Source organism: Myotis davidii, unplaced genomic scaffold (assembly GCF_000327345.1).
Source record: "Myotis davidii unplaced genomic scaffold, ASM32734v1 scaffold238, whole genome shotgun sequence".
Classification (NCBI taxonomy): Eukaryota; Metazoa; Chordata; class Mammalia; order Chiroptera; family Vespertilionidae; genus Myotis; species Myotis davidii.
Genome location: NW_006293779.1, coordinates 940863 through 955833, shown reverse-complemented (window position 1 = coordinate 955833; position 14971 = coordinate 940863). Strand labels below are relative to the sequence as shown.

Genomic DNA, 14971 nt, shown 5'->3' with positions numbered 1-14971 from the left:
GTGGTTGGCAATTCTCTCATTTACTGATGGGATCACTCCGCAGAGAGAGGGCGGTGGGTGACGGCCACTGATCACCCACGGCAGGGTGGGTGGGTGACGGCCACTGATCACCCACTGCAGGGTGGGTGGGTGGCGGCCACTGTAGGTGGGGTGGGTGGTGGACCGCGTCACCCACTGCAGGGTGGGTAAGAGGGATGACACCAGCGTCGATCCACCTCTAATGTTACCACCGCTGACACTTGGGTGCGTTTCCTTACAAGCTTTTGCCCTGCAGTGATATAGTAAGGGTAACGTAAATCAATAAATAAATACTGGGTTAAAAATCGATTAGGCTCTTTCCATTGTGGAGCATATTGTATTTTCCTTCTTGTTATCACCTACAGTCATGAATGCAACTGGGTATGATATTGGTCACTGTTTCCCACATGTTGCGATATTGGCCAGCCCCTAGCTGCTTCTTGAGATGTTTCTAAGTTTTACTTCTTGATTCATGAATACACAAGACCGGGTCTAACTATATTCTGTACAGGTTACATGAATAAGGACTCTCAAAGCTGAATTTCACGTGCGGCTTACCAAACAGCTTGCTGCTTTACATTTTGGGTTTTGCGCACAAATACGTGCACACGTGCAGGCTTTTGCCAATAAAGACCACCCTGCTCGGCCACTTACAACTGAGCATGATCTTTGAGTTATTTTTCCAAGTTGGTTTGAGGTTTACGATGTCATCCCCTGCCAAGTGGTTGCCTTGTGACCCAGTGCACATGCTTCCAAAATTTCTGGCTGAAGTTACACTTTGCAGCTGAGAAACAGTGTTCTCAGTGAAAAGCTACGTGGTTGGGTCATAATTATTATAAGATTTAGTGAGCATTTACCGTAGTAAGCATTGTCCTCATGCTTTATTGCAATGAACTCACTTAATCTTATCAACTCTGTTATGTAGATCCTATTATTAATATCATTGTTATTCCCTTTAACATATGGACCATACTGAGACACAGAGAGGTTGAGTAACTCACCCAAGAGCACACAGAAAGTAAAAAGAGCCAGGGTACGAACTCAGGGAGTCTGTGTTCTTAGCAGGCCAGGGCTCTTAATCTCTAACCTACTGTCACCAATGGGTTGTTTTCTACATCTTCTGTAAGGGAAATCTTTAACAACTGGTGTTTTAAAACAATGAAATTAAAAGTAGCTGGCTATCCCTATAAAAATCACTTTCCTAATCATTATACCATTGTCCTGTGTTTCCTTCTGGCCACTGACTGGACTATACATAGTAAAAAAATAAATGACTAAAAAAATAAAAAATAAATAAAAGTAGCTGGCTAGACATAAAGGCTAGCTAGACCCAAAAGAAATTAGGGTCTAATGGACAGAACACCCATTTTATAGTCAGAAAGATCTGGGATTGCCTCTGGAGTGTTGACATTTGCTGCTCACTGGATATCCAAGTGCTTTCCTACACTTTCTAGGCCCCCAGTAACAGTGAAGGCCACATAATTAGCCTGACCATCAGCTGTGAGTGGAAGTGATGCAGGCCACTTCCAGACTTTAGTTCTCAGAGGCTCTGCGCTTGCCCTGGCAAATGGGAGCAAATTGTCATTATTACTTACCCTTCCGGATACCATCACTCCGCGTAACAGTAACAGACGGCAGGCCTCGTTTCATTGTGCTTGGCTTTATGGTGCTTCACAGAAGTGGCATTTTTTACAAATTGAAGACAGGACCCTCTACCACCCAGAAGTGTATGACTCACTTTATTGCGGTAGTCCGGAACCAAACCTGAAATACAGAAGAATGTCTGTAGTGCTCTCCATGCAGGAGTCTGCCTGGCTCATTTAAGCATGGTGAGGATGGACTAGCCGTCTTAGGATCAGAGATGACACTAGCTTCTGTTGCTGCAGAATCTTGTAGTCAGCACTACTCCTTTCTTCAGAGAAATTTGAAGATGACTACAAGAATCTCTTGGACTTTCTTAAACAGTTTCAATTATTCTCAGGCTCTGAGCTGGCTACTGAATGTTGCTTAATGGGTCACCTTGGAAATTAGCAGCTTAAAATAGCAACAAGCATGTGTTGTTTCTCGTGGTTTCAGTGGATCAGGAAGTAGGAAGCTGCTTGCCTGGGCATTCTGGGTTAGGGTCTTTGAGGAGACTGTTGTCAGGTGTTGGTTGAAGCTGGGATCATCTTGAAAGCTTCTAGCATCTGGGTTGGGAAGATGCAAGATATCGGCTGGGGCTTTTGTTTCATCTGAAGCTCGACTGGGGAAGGAGCTGCTTGCCAGCTCACGTGGTTGTCGGTAGCATCCAGCTCCTTGCATGCTGTTGAATTGAGGGCCTCAGTTTCTTGGTGGCTGTTAGAAGGAGGCTACCCTCGGCTCATTGCCACCTACGTGCCCTCTCCAGTGGTGGCTCACAACACGGCAGCTTGCCAGCAAGGGAAAGAAAGAGTCTCCTGGTCATAGGGAATATGACCAGAAGACTCAATCATTTTACCTTGTTGGACTTAATTGAGGTGAATTGCACCCAGTAATTTATGTTAGAGTTCTAAAGCTTGTGATTGTGTTCACCTTGACAATATCAATGTAAACTCAGTTTAAACTGTTTTCATGAATTGCATAATTATATGGTTCAGGGGGTTATGTGAATTCGGACTAATCTCTTTGTTGCTTTAAGCAAGAAAACTGTATGGACTATTAAATCAGCAGCAACCTACCACTTGGCCTTTATTAGAACAGAGTGGCCGCCAAAGCAAAAATTTACTCTGTGATGGGTAAATCAGTTTCACTGCCACGCTCTTTCCCATGCTGCCTTCCCTCCTTCTGTCTAAATGTTGTGCAAAAATAAGGTAATGTTGGCACCAGTACTCTTAGAGCCCCTGGTAGCCTCCGTCTGCCTTCAGTCGTGTGCCATGCACCGTCCCTGCAATGATCTGTTTTCTTTTCTGAAGATTTTCCTCCCAATGATGGATTTACTTCCTCCTGCCTCCAACAGTGATTAGCTTCACAGCCCACCTTACGGTGGAGTCCAGAGGCTTTCCAAAAGGAACACACAACTGGCAGAAACAGCAAAATGAGGGTGCTCATGCTTCAAAATTAATAGACAAAACTTTTACCACAACACCAATTAAAATGTCCTTTAATTACTATGACGCAAGATTTAAGACTTGACAAAACTGAAAAAGCTCTGGGCATTTATTATGGGAGAGTCGCAAGATTCTTTTTCTCCCCATTGCAGGAAACTCGTGCTGTTTTATTTTAGGTGCGTGGCAAAGTGACAGAATGCCAATAGAGACCAAAGTCAAATACAATGAAGGCAGTCTGGCTAGATTTTCCAACTAAACTTTACCAAGGTCTAGATTATCACCTAGACCTTCCACACTTTGTGAACAAAGATAAAGTAGCTTTAAAAACTAGGGGCCCAGTGCACGAATTCATGCACCTTGAAAGGAACTGTAGGCCGAGAGGTTGCGGTGGGCACAGGGGCACCCCCACCCCCGGTTCCCTGTTGGCCAGCCCACTCCTGCTGCCACCGCTCCCATGCGCTGACGGTGCTGGCCTCGCTCTCACCCTCTGATGGTGCACAGCAGGAACGATTGGGGCTGGCACCAGTAGCGGGTGGAAGTGGGGCCAGTGCTGTCAGTGGGTGCAAGCAGTGGCTGCTGCCCCAAACCCCCCTCAGGAGCAGGGAGAGGGGGAGAAGCCCTCAGGGGCAATCGGGGCCGGCAGCCGCTGCTCGAACCCTCTGATGGCACCAAGTGATCAGGGCTTGTGCTGGGAGCTGGCAGTGGGTGCAAGCAGCAGCTCTGGCACCTGCAGCAGGTGTGAGCGCTGGATGGGACTGTGCACGTGGGAGCGAAGAATTTTCAGTACCCACCAGAGGCTTGCCCGGATGACGGCGACCCGTGACCTGCCTTGGTCTGGCGCCCCGACTCACCTGCTCCACCTTCCTACCACAGACGACGCCTGCCATGTTCCTCATATGCCGGCTGGTGGTCAGTGCACATCATAGCGACCAGTTGTTTGGTTCGGTTGGTCTGCAGTTTGGTCTATTTGCATATTAGGGTTTTATATAGATAGATACCTACAAGGCATACACTGTTCAGATACCTACAGTGCATTCAGCTCTTTTAAGCATTAACATATAGCCTTTTTTTGTGTGTTTTTTGAGGACTTTTGCTTGGATCTCCTCTATATTGTATATGTACATTTCAATTCTTTGTAGGCAGCTGCAATTTTAAAAATCTATTTTCCTCCAGCTACAGAAGCAAAATAGTTAAAGAAAGCCGCATAGCACCTTTCCTCACATAGCCTTTGACCTTTTCCCTTAGTGCCTTTTGAGCAAGTCTGTCATTAGTTTTAGATTAAGAGTGCGGAGCCTTTCTGTTTTCATAGATGCTTTAGTGCTTCGTTTCTACCCATGGGCTATAGAGGGAGCTTGTGAAGCTGTCCTTTTTGAGGAGTGAAATATGTCCCCACAAAAGAGAAGGAATGTTTCCAGAGAACAATGAAAGCCTGGTCAATGCTCTTGGAGTTTCTTAGACGTGTTCATTCTTCTCACACGAGAGCATGGTTTGCTCCCAGAGACATGTTACCCCATTGCCAGCCACTGTCAACTCATATACCTTTCAACCCCTCAGTCTCTGCAGCTGTTACATCCTGACAGTCACAGACTTCCCTTTTCCCTTCTGCTGGTGCAAGGAGGTCACTCACTTCTCTCCCTGTGCCTCTCTGTCTCTCTCTCTCAGAAATGTTTTCCTCCCCATCTGTGCCTGGGATGTAGAGAGTCTCGCTTGTCCCTCCCCAGCTCTGGCTGAGCTCATTGTTTCCAATACACAGGGCTTTGCACGACGGCTACAGATGGACAAGAAATGGCTGGTCAGAAAACAAATTACTGAGAAAGAATAGGGAGCGGGACAGTATGTTTTCCTCTAGAGACTTTTAATTTAATTTCTTCATGTTTGGCTTGAGTTAGCCTTATTTCAGGCAACTTGTCATTTTCAAATATACATATATTGGTAAAGTTGGCTTCGAATTTATCCACTTATATCATGACTACCCCAAAGTGAGGGCTCCTTTGTCTCGCCCTTAAATCTGTTCCGTGTGTCTGTCCACTGCTCTGCTCTTTGCCTTGCCCCGGGTTGCTTCTCCAAAGTCATTGTGAAATGAATGTGTCTTCTCCACGTATGTGTAAAAACTCTCCTGGCTGCCTCAGTAGGAGTCCCCAGCCTAAAAAGCACTCAAAACTTTTCCTTATTCTCACATTTTAAAAAAAATCAGTGGTCCCAAATCCTTTTTAGAAGGTGGGATATAAATACAGACTAAACCAAACAATTCCATAGACCAGTGCTTCTTGTAACTTAGTGAGCAACAGAATCACCTGGAGTTAAAGTCCACACTGCTGGGCCCCTCACCAGAGAGTCTGATCAACACGCTGCTGGTGGGCGAACATCACTTAGAGCAGCCCCTCCATCCAAGAAATTCTCTAGCTATTGCTTCTCAAAATATTACCCAATGTACAGAGCAGCTTGTTGATAAGCACTAAGTGTAGGATGACCCGTAGCCATGTCATAAATAGGTCTTTAATAGAACCATATGAAGTAATAACATTTTTTAAAAAATTCTGTCTTGAAAATTAACGTTTTAAAGCACACACAGTATAAAAATTAAAAGAGCACAAAGTCTGCGTATCACACCCTAAGCTATGCCTCCATCCCAGATCTGCACCCCTGCCCCTTCGCGGAATCAGCCATGTTAAAGCCTCTTGTTAGAGTATGTGTACTTAATGTTTTGAGAGAAGAATTGACCTCCAAATAGCTAATGCCAGTTTACACTTCCATTCCCTACTATGTAAATGCTTATATCTCTCCACTTCAACAGTATCAGACAATATCCAAACTGCTAACCTGCCAGCCTGAAATGTGAGAAATGACATCTAGTTTTTATTTCCATGTGTGTTGCGATTATGAGAAGTTAATGTTGAGTAACAAGACTGTGGACAATCTTTTAGCGCAGATGAATGACCCGTTTATAAATTCAAGCTCATAATTTTCTTTTAAGCAAAAGGTCTGGTTTTCTTGTTCACCTGATGACTTCTTCCTCATGTTGGACTTTGCCTCAAAGTCCTTCACCTCCTCTTGGAGGAAAAGAAACAAATAGGGTATCGCCAGTTGTCCACCCTCTCCCTAATTTTCCCCGAGGAAATTCAATGTATATGACATTGTTCTGGGGGAAGAACGATTAGATATAGGCTTGTTCATGGTAATTTACATGGAACAATGACATATCTCCAAGCCCAAGCTTTGCTTATGGTAAATGACAATTTATAGGGATACCAAGCCTCGAAGAAATTAAAGAAAATTTTGAGAATGGTGCACATGCCAAAGCTGAATTTCCCTTAGCTTGTTTATGGGTATTCACTTGAAACACACACACACACACACATATGCACCTAACACTGCTTTTTGAAATCAGATGCGTTTCCTGCCTTCTTCTTTCCTCCCTACTCTTGCGACCAGTCTATTTATAGCCCAGGAAAGGAACAAGCTCCTCTGGAGGCAGGAAAACGAAGTTCAGAAAGAATAGGAGGAAGTGTGCCTGCCATTTAGCCAAACAACCTTTAATTCATTGAGCTCAAAGCTTAGCAGCTTCTGTCCTTGTTCGTTGTTAGGCGTAAACAGCTTGCAAATTGGATTTTTCCCCCCTCTCCCCGTTTTTGAACTGGATTTGGGCAACGGAGATAATGACAGCATTTTAGAAGAGAGAACAGGAATCCCTAGGAGTTCAGACACGTGGGAGAGAATTGCTAAGGGTGGTGAAGTGGAGAGCAAGAGGCGATTCAATAGAGATGAACTTGAAATGATCCCGCGTCGGGGAGGTGAGGTAAGTGTCGTTTTTAAGGCTGCCCGTGGCTGTGTCTACATGCATGTCATGAACCTGGATAGTAGCTCCGGGCTGTGTATATGGCCTGAGGGCAGATCCTGATGCAACTTTTCACGGAGCTTTGCTTGTATCTCTGAAACAATGTAGGTATCAGCCTCAGTTATGAAATCTGCCATTGTTCATAATAATAATACATGTTTTTTAAAGTGGTTGTTTCCTTAAGATAACTATCTGCACTCAGGTTTCCTTCATTTCATTATTACTAGGGTGATATTGAGCAGTATAAGTAATTTCATTAAAGGTCTTTTGAAAAATAATTTCTGGATATTTGCCCACTTTTCTATCTTTTTTGAAATACTGATTAATAATCCATGCACCATTTCTTTGATCAGTACTGGGCTGTCAGGCATACATGGTCAATGTTAGCAAAGTCATTTTAACCAAAATTTAAATTGTGTGTAAAATTAAGCAAAGGCCAAGTTTGTCTGTTTTTAAGTACAAAGCTTCTGTCTCCTGGACATCATTTCCAGACAAAGGTGAATCTTCTAGAAGCACAAAACACAGCACTGAGCAGGTCCAGTGATAGAATTTGTTCATGATAGATAATTACTGCCCTTTAAGTTATTATTTCAAAACATTCATTCGGCATATGTTTTCTGAGGGACCTGAAAAACGCCGCTGGGTTTGGAAGTGAGAAGGTCACAAGGGAACGGATGAAATCCAAGAACAGTTGACATCGCCCGCAAAAACTTGAAAAGCTCCTAAGGGACATTCCACATTCTTTCAACATTCCTTGACATCAGACAAGTGCGTTTGTTTAAATGATGCACCGGATTTGCATCCACTGCTGAGAGCACCCGCGTGTGTGCCCCGCAGGACTGGATTGATCTTACCTCAGTGTCGAACAACGGGATCAGGTTCTGGTGGTCGATAGGAAAGGAAGAGCAGAAGGAAGTAGGTTGCTGGTGTTTGGCTTTTCCCAGTGTGAGGTTGGTTGGTATGTTTAGAATCTGTCGCAAGAAGATAGCAAAGCTGGAGGCCGGGAAAGCTGAGCCAGCCAGATTGCAACTGGAGAGGAGGCCACGGCTTGGTCTGTGGATTTCATTGGCTGTTCCCTCTCCTGGGAGACCGTCAGGGTTATTTTTTTTTCTGATTAGAAAATTATAATTCATCCCATGGAAACTGTGGCGAAGTATAATATTCTTGAATAGAAAGGGCAATATTTTTTAGTTGAACTTAGGTTGTGAAAAACAGAGGGAAATAAAATTAATCTAGACAAATACAATGAATCTGAAGAGTCAAATAGAACAAAGTCTTAGCATTTATTTCCAGGACACTCTGGTGCTGCAAAGTCAATGCTGAATTCATTTTCTTTATTTCCACAAAGTGAAATCCAAGGTAACCGAATTAATTGTCGCTCTGTGTGGGTCTAGTGATAGAGTCCTTGCCTACAGTGACCCTGTTAGCACTGAAGTCCTTCCGCTCACCGTTTCAAAGCAACTTTCTCGCTGGACACATTTGTGTGTGTACATTACGAGAATAAAAATGTTTTAAACACTATTGAAGATGTAAGTAGATAAAATTATGTTATACGTTTTATTCTAAGATTATATTTTTTTTCACTTTTAGAAATGTTATTGTCGGTTATTGGTTTCTGGATGTCCATAGCTACTTATAAGTATATTCATGAAATGCCCATTATTTAAATAGACTTCTTGGGAATTACTTAATAGTTTCACAGATTTCTTGATGTAGTTTGAAACTCTTAAGAATATTTGACGTTATTAGAGTTTGGTCATTTGGGAGAAAACTGCCCAATGTTTTTTAGCTTCTTTATCAATTAAATAGAAATGTATTTCCTGGATTCCAGCATTACTGCTGTCATCACTATGTGTTTACAGGTTACAGATTACACAGTATAGCCACCCTGGCCCTCACATTTAAATATATAAGTGTGAGGAGGATAGTGTGAAGTGGTGAGAAACTGAGATGTTAGCAAACGAATCCACAATTTGTCTGGTGTGTTGGAGTGGGGTGTAAGGAGAAACATGCCTAGGTCAGGCAGCCATACCTGCCCGGCCTGTTGCTGTGTGGGGAGAGGGAGTCGCATATTGATTTTCGTGCCTGGAAGCACCTTAAATCCAGATTAGTGGCCTCTGCAAGTTTTTCTACTATGCTCTCAGCCTTTCACATTCTATAGTACAGGTCAGAAACAGGACCATACAACCAAACCATGTTTATTAAATCCTCCTACTTATAATACAATCTCTGCCTGTGAGAAACTTAACGTTTACTTGGAGAAAGAGAATTACAGAGGACACAAATGGAACCCAATGAATGAGGTAGAGAAGGAGTACCAGATAAGAAAGGCTCCATCCAGGCAGGCTTTATGGAGGTCTGAGGTTGAGCTGGGCCTGGAAGGGCAGGAGGAGATCTGATGGATACTGCAAGACATAAGAGCATCCAAGACAAGAATGGAGCTGTGTGCATGGGCAGAGAGAGGACTGTACTTGGGTTGCCAGGTGAAATACAGAATTCCCATTTAGATGTGATTTTTTTTTTCAGATAAACAACAAGTACTTTTTTTTTTAGTAAAAGTCTGCCCCTATTGCACAGGTGTGTATGAAGTCCATTGCATGGGACATACTTACACAAAATATTATTTGTTGTTTATCTGGTTCACATTCAATTGGGTGTCTGTTTTTATTTCCTGAGCCTGGCAACCATTCCAGGGGACGGTGCGTCAACCCAGCTCAACAGGAGCAGAGGCAGTGAGCGTGTGGAGGAAGAGAGAAGCATCTGGAGGCGGTTGGGGTCAGACTGTGATGGGACTGTAATGCCAGACCAAGCAGTTTAGAATCTAATTCAAAGACACTGGGGAGCCACTGGGAAAAGGGAAATGACATCAATAGATCTGCCCATTTGAGGCAGAACCTGGGGGCAAAGAGAGCAGGCCTCCAAGGCCTGGGCACTGGTGGCAGCAGAGAGAAAGAAACCAGATGGAGACACATGAGAGAGCAAATCGACTTGTTTTGTAAACTAATTGAATATGGTTCTCGAAGGAGAGGAAGTGCTAGAGAGGATGGTATGTTTTATGTCCATTAGAAGGAATAGCCAATCAAAGGGACGGCAGCAGGCCAGGGAGTTAGTAAGAAAGATGAGGTTCCACACATGTGAAGTGTGAGGCGATGATGGGATAATTAGGTAGAAATAGTAAGTGCACAGATGGAAATGGGAAACAGCCTAGGAGGGAGTGGAGGACCAGAAATAATGACAGTGGCCGACGTTGACTGAACATTTACTGAGTGCCAAGCCCTTAGTAGCCATTCTATGATGTGACGCTCACTGTCACCTCTGAGCAGGTTTCCTTGCTAGCCACACTGTATAGACGAGAAAACAGAGGATCAGGGAGGCTCTGTAACTGGTCCGTCCATGATTACCTAGCGAGGGAGAGACAGACAGAAAATGGAGCCCAGGTGTGTATGAGGTCAAAGCTCCTGTCCCTGCTAACTCCCACAGGGAGCGTCGAGGATCAGCTCTGGATTCACTTTCTCCTGCAAAGATCTAAGCGCGCCAACTGTTCATGCAGTAACCCAGTTCTTAACAGGATGCCTGGTCTTCAGTGCCTAACTGTGGCAGCCCTCAGAATTCTGCACCTTTTGGCGAATCTCTCGGAGGAAAAGGGAATACTTTAAATACAGAGATTCTCTTATTTATTTATTACCTAGATTGTTTTTCCCTTCAGTGCCTCATTTTCAATTTCTCCTCATTCTCTGGTGAAATAAAGATCATGCTGGAAAGAAAACATGACCAAGAAGTGTTAAACTCTTCTCTCTCTGTCCCAGGCTGCCCTCTAGTGGTAGTATGAGGTCACGATGCTCAGCCCAGCCCAGGGACTGAACAGCCAGCCCCAAGTCCCTTAGGAAAGCAAGAAATCACTGAATCACTGCAGAATCATCTGTGGGCTCTCAAATGGTTTGGAGCCTATTTGTGCTGGGAGATTCTGGTGAAAGACTTCGTGGAGTTACGTACACCCTTAACAGGTGGCTGACCCAAAGGACATCTTGCACAAGTCAGTTTGAGGTTTATCTTGAACATTGTAGTCTTTAAAAGTATTTTACTTGTTGAGATCCAAGATGGCCATGGAGTAGGTGGAAGGTACCCTCACCTCCTCCCAGGAACAAACTTGAATTACAGCTAAAATATAGAACGATCAACCTGAATAACCAACTGAAGAGAAGTCTTATAAGCAAGGATTTATAGAAAAAGCCACCTGGAGACTAGTAGGAAGGGGGATGTGTGAACAGGGCTGGCCTCACCCGGACACCTCCTTGAGACCCAAAGGCAGCATCTGGCCTTGACCTGCACTGGAGACCCTCCTAAGGGGCCGCAGAATCTACATACCCAGTGGCAGACTCCAGACCACATCAGAGCAGGACCCACGGAGCTCCAGAAGCCGCACATTGCCCCTGCTCAGGCAAAATTTGCTTTGTGTGGTCAGCATCCACACAGTAGCTGGTACATGATGGCCGGGGCCATTCCCCATAGGCAGGCAGCCTAAAGGTTGACCCCATTTACAGAGGGGCCAACAACAATCTAGACTCAACTATAATAGGAAGGCTCACATAACCCATGGGAGGGACATTCCTAGAGTACCTTGCTTGGGTGATAAAAAGAATAAAATGGCAATAAATATATACCTATCCATAACTGCTTTAAATGTAAATGCTCCAATCAAAAGACATGCAGGGTAGCTGAATGGATGAGAAAATAAGACCCATATACTGGTATATGCTGTCTACAAGAGACCTACCACAGCACAAAAGACACACACAGCCTATAAGAGATGGAAAAAGATATTTCATGCAAATGAAAATTTTAAGCTAGAAAAGCAATACTTATTTATGACAAAATATACTTTAAAACAAAGGCTATATAGTAAGAGACAAAGAAGGACACTGAATAATGATGAAGGGAGCAATCCAGCAAGAGGCTATAACCCTTGTAGGCATCTATGCACCCAACCTAGGAGCACCTACATATATAAAGCAAATTTTGCTAGACATAAAGGGAGAGATTGACAGTACTATGGACACAGTAGGGGATTCTAACACCTCATTGATGTCAATGGATAGATCTTCCAGACAGAAAATCAACAAGGAAACAGTGGCCTTAAATGACATACTAGACCAGATGGATTTAATGGAAATACGTTTAGAGCATTTCACCCCAAAGCAGCAGAATACAGTATACATTCTTTTCAAGTGCACATGGAACATTTTCTAGGAAAAGTATTTCACGTCTTTATCTTGTTAGGAAGGTACATCTATCAAGTTTGGCTTTTAAACCTTTAATTCACACATGTGTCTTTATTGTTAGGAAAATGTCCTAGACCTTTTGTTCTAAATACTGAAAAACACATCATGTATGTTTTTGTCATTAATGGATATCATTTAAGAATGTGTCCTAAGGGAATATTCATAGGTTGAAACAAAAATGCATGCAAAAGACTGTTTCTCTATTTGTAACAAATTTTGGACAAATATACAAAATAGGGAAATTGTTAAGTAATATTTCACGATATGGAATTTTATGTGGCCATTAAATTATATTAAAATAGTTAGTGGCATTGGAAACTGTTGCTGATAAATGTTAAGTGAAAAAGAGAAGGCAAGACATAGCCATGGTGTGATCTCATTGTCTTAAAAATTATATATGTACAGATGAAAAAGAGTTAAGAGCAAAAACTCATACAATGAAATGTTAACAATAGGAATCTCTGGTCAGTGGGGTAATGATGATTTTTATTTTTTACTCTGTCTCCAGGATAAGCTTGTCCTACTTTCGTTGTCAGGAACAAAAACCAGTTTGCTTTTTAAACTCGGAGAGCTGAGTCCCAGTGCTCTAGCCTCTTGCTGTCATGGCTGACAATCTCGTTTCTGCTCAGTCAGCCCCCTGCACGGCCTCCTTGCCCTGGTAGAGAGCGGTATCCTGTTTGTGACAGCATAATTCATGGTAATGGAAAAAATGATGATGCGCTCGCCTGGCCTATGACTTCACTGTATTCATCGGCGACAGGAAACAAAGGCACACACTCTTTTTTCTTTTTCATAATTGTTTTAGTAATAATTGACAATTGGAGGAAATGAATGGCAGAAAACAATTATGGGTAGAAAAGATGGTCAGGAAATATCGGGCTGGAAAATGCCATGGGGCCCGTCGCCTGCAGCGGTCCCGGCGCGTTACAAAGATGGCATTGTTTGTTCTCAGCCTGCGCCTGCGATCACGGTTGTTTCCGCCAGCAGTTACACAGTTCTTTGCTGGCAGCCATGCCCCCCCGCCCCCCAATATGTTTTTAATTCAGTAACCTGGTAAGCCCACATTGGGGATCTGGTACTGAATTTTTGAGATACGTTAATATTCAGGGTTAATATGAACTCCCCATGCTCGTGCCCAGTAATAATGCTCCTCTAATAATCACAAGCCACCTTTTGGCCATTCGTAATCTTCAAAGTTTGATTTTTTCATTAAACTTTCGAAAAATTCCTGTTTCTATTTCCTGCAAAATGATTCCTAGTCTTCGTTTTAGCAGCAGCGGAGGCGGGAACAAACAACAAAAACTCAAAAGAAGCGGATCCGTGATTCACTCCAGTGTCCATGCTGAGATGGAGATGAGGGCTGTGTTATCAACTAGGAAAGAGCGAAGTGAGGCCTGCATTACATGCAATAGGCAACATTTCCCTCTGACTTGTGTCCAAGACATTGAACTGTCCTGTCGGGGACTACTACACTCCTCTGGAGGGGAGAACTAGCCAGACAGGGGCTACTTCAACCTTTATTTGAAGTCACACTCTCCTCTCATGAGCCTGATTTGGAGTACAATTCTGCAGCAGCTCTGACTTCCAATCCTAAGAACCACTCACTGGTCATGCTATTTATTGTGGAAGCCTCCAGACCAGGGCTGGCCAATAGAGATATAATGAGAGCCACATATGTGAGTCACCATATGTCATTTTATATATTCCAGCGGTCACATTAAAAAAATAAAAAGAAGAGGTAAAATTAATTTTAAGAATAGAATTTATTTAGCCAACTGTATCTGAAGCATTGTCATTTTAACATGTAATCAGTATAAGAGAGCATTGAGATATTTTGCATTATTTCTCCTGCAGCAAGTCTCCTGAAATCCAGTGTGTGTTTTATGATTACGACATATCTCAGTTCACACAAGCCCCATTTCATGCGCTCAATAGCTCCAGATGCTCCGTGGATATTGTGTTGGATGGTTCAAATCTAAACAGAGGAGCTATAGTGCTGCCTGTTACATAACCGGCATTGAGGCTCAGGCTGTGAGATTTTCCTGTCCGTTCAGGACTCACAGTCCTCTCCGTTAGGATACATTCAGCGGCCACTCTCGTGGACATCAACCTGAACTGAATAATTGAAAAGCAAGCAAAGGATTGGCAGTTTTTGAGTTTCCACTTAGAACAACACAGCTGCTTATTTAGGTGCAAAACTATGGATTCCTCCATTGAGAATAAGAATGATAGAAGTTCTAAAAGGCTCCCAATTTTGAGATCGGGACTCTATGGCTATAAGAAAGTTTATTTTATGCCATTTTCAAGTGAATGTAGGCACAGAAATAGATTACATTACACAGACTAAAATTAACTTCCAGGAAGCAATATAGACATTGTGCTCTTACCAATACATAAAAACTAGTACAAAGGAAGAAATCTTCAGCAATTCTCTCTCACACACACACACACTTCGAACAATGTGACTGCTTGCTGATGTCTTTTCTGCATTCTGCATTGTCTTGTTTGAAGGGTAGGAAGTATGCCTCAGTAATCTTGTGTAACTACTCTGCCCTGGGGACTCTCATGGCAGTCAGCTGGAGGATAAAGATAGCTCTGTGTGCTAAATATGGAGCGACAAAAATAGAACCGGTGGGAGTGGATACAACTAAAGGACGCGGAGGGTTCTTACGGCCCCGCCCAAGGCAGAGACCTGGACCAAGGATCCCTGCGGTGCCGGCAATGAGTCGCAGTCAACTGAAAGGATCATATTTTGGGTTCATGTCTTATTCCAG

General features: G+C 43.3%; 1 protein-coding gene across 1 annotated transcript in view; it reads left to right on the top strand.

Moving 5' to 3' along the window:
• Positions 1–6617: 6617 nt before the first annotated feature.
• Positions 6618–14971, top strand: part of RASGRP3 (RAS guanyl releasing protein 3) — a 106754-nt gene continuing 98400 nt past the window's right edge. The window contains exon 1 of the mRNA XM_015566324.1: positions 6618–6879. The gene's annotated coding sequence lies outside the window, so the exon portion shown is untranslated. The remainder of the gene's footprint in view (positions 6880–14971) is intronic.